Source organism: Petromyzon marinus, unplaced genomic scaffold (assembly GCF_048934315.1).
Source record: "Petromyzon marinus isolate PM22_M1 ecotype Great Lakes invasive population unplaced genomic scaffold, UKy_Petmar_22M1.pri1.0 PM_G_Scaffold_52, whole genome shotgun sequence".
Lineage (NCBI taxonomy): Eukaryota > Metazoa > Chordata > Hyperoartia > Petromyzontiformes > Petromyzontidae > Petromyzon > Petromyzon marinus.
Genome location: NW_027423005.1, coordinates 200,001 through 202,500, shown reverse-complemented (window position 1 = coordinate 202,500; position 2,500 = coordinate 200,001).

Below are 2,500 nucleotides of genomic sequence, written 5' to 3'. Positions count from 1 at the left end.
TACATTTTTACGGATAGACCCCGTGAAACGCTAGAAATTGGCGGGGATGTGTCTCTTGTGGCTCACGGGGCTGTTAGGGTGGCACAGAAATCCCTCGGAATGGGAAAACGGGTCATTTTCGTGTTGCCACATTGCATGCGAACGGCATGAAACTTCCAGAGGCATTTGCAGCAGGAATGCATGTGCAGTCAAAAAAGTGAATATTTTTCACGGATAGACCCCGTGAAACGCTAGAAATTGGCGGCGATGTCTCTCTTGTGGCTCACGGGGCTGTTAGGGTGGCACAGAAATCCCTCGGAATGGGAAAACGGGTCATTTTCGTGTCGCCACATTGCATGCGAACCGCATGAAACTTCCAGAGGCATTTGCAGCAGAAATGCATGTGCAGTCAAAAAATTGAATATTTTTCACGGATAGACCCCGTGAAACGCTAGAAATTGGCGGGGATGTGTCTCTTGTGGCTCACGGGGCTGTTAGGGTGGCACAGAAATCCCTCGGAATGGGAAAAAACGGGTCATTTTCGTGTCGCCACATTGCATGCGAACCGCATGAAACTTCCAGAGGCATTTGCAGCAGGAATGCATGTGCACTCAAAAAATGTGATATTTTTCACGGAGAGACCCCGTGAAACGCTAGAAGTGGGCGGGGATGTCTCTCTTGTGGCTCACGGGGCTGTTAGGGTGGCACAGAAATCCCTCGGAATGGGAAAACGGGTCATTTTCGTGTCGCCACATTGCATACGAACCGCATGAAACTTCCAGAGGCATTTGCAGCAGGAATGCATGTGCACTCAAAAAAGTGAATATTTCTCACGGATAGACCCCGTGATACGCTAGAAATTGGCGGGGATGTCTCTCTTGTGGCTCACGGGGCTGTTAGGGTGGCACAGAAATCCCTCGGAATGGGAAAACGGGTCATTTTCGTGTCGCCACATTGCATGCGAACCGCATGCAACTTCCAGAGGCATTTGCAGCAGAAATGCATGTGCAGTCAAAAAAAAATTGATATTTTTCACGGATAGACCCCGTGAAACGCTAGAAATTGGCGGGGATGTGTCTCTTGTGGCTCACGGGGCTGTTCGGGTCGCACAGAAATCCCTGGGAATGGGAAAACGGGTCATTTTCGTGTTGCCACATTGCGTACGAACCGCATGAAACTTCCAGAGGCATTTGCAGCAGGAATGCATGTGCACTCAAAAACTTCTATATGTTTCACGGATAGACCCCGTGAAACGCTAGAAATTGGCGGGGATGTGTCTCTTGTGGCTCACGGGGCTGTTAGGGTGGCACAGAACTCCCTCGGAATGGGAAAAGGGGTCATTTTCGTGTTGCCACATTGCATAGGAACGCCATGAAACTTCCAGAGGCATTTGCAGCAGAAAGGCACGTGCACTCAAAAATTTTAATATTTTTCACGCATAGACCCCGTCAAACGCTAGAAGTTGGCGGGGATGTCTCTCTTGTGGCTCACGGGGCTGTTAGGGTCGCACAGAAATGCCTCGGAATGGGAAAACGGGTCATTTTTGTGTGGCCACATTGCATAGGAACGGCATGAAACTTCCAGAGGCATTTGCAGCAGGAATGCATGTGCACTCAAAAACGTCTATATTTTTCACGGATAGACCCCGTGAAACGCTATAAATTGGCGGGGATGTCTCTCTTGTGGCTCACGGGCGCTGTTAGTTAGGGTCGCACAGAAATCCCTCGGAATGGGAAAAGGGGTCATTTTCGTGTTGCCACATTGCGTACGAACGGCATGAAACTTCCAGAGGCATCTGCAGCAGAAATGCATGTGCACTCAAAAACGTCTATATTTTTCACGGATAGACCCCGTGAAACGCTAGAAATTGGCGGGGATGTGTCTCTTGTGGCTCACGGGGCTGTTAGGGTCGCACAGAAATCCCTCGGAATGGGAAAACGGGTCATTTTCGTGTTGCCACAATTGGCATACGAACGGCATGAAACTTCCAGAGGCATTTGCAGCAGAAATGCATGTGCACTCAAAAACGTGAATATTTTTTCACGGATAGACCCCGTCAAACGCTCGAATTTGGCGGGGATGTTTCTCTTGTGGGTCACGGGGCTGTTCGGCTCGCACAGAACTCCCTTGGTCCACCTGATTCGTGCATACAGGCAGCAACTAAAACTCTGTAAACCTGCTGTGAGGACATCTAAACAGTGGACCAGTGAGGCTGTGGAAGATTTGCGGGCGTGCTTAGACTGTACTGACTGGGATATGTTCACGACTGCTACCAATAGTCTGGATGAACTCACAGAGGCTGTGTACATCAGCTTCTGTGAGGACTGCTGTATCCCAACACGTACCAGGGTGAACTTTAACAACAACAAGCCCTGGTTCTCAGCAAAGCTCAAAAGGTTGAGGTTGGAGAAGGAGGAAGCGTTTAGGAGTGGGGATAGAGACAGATTCAAGGAGTCGAAGAACAGGTTTAGCAAAGCGGTGAGAGAGGCTAAACGACTGTACTCAGAGACACTAAAACACC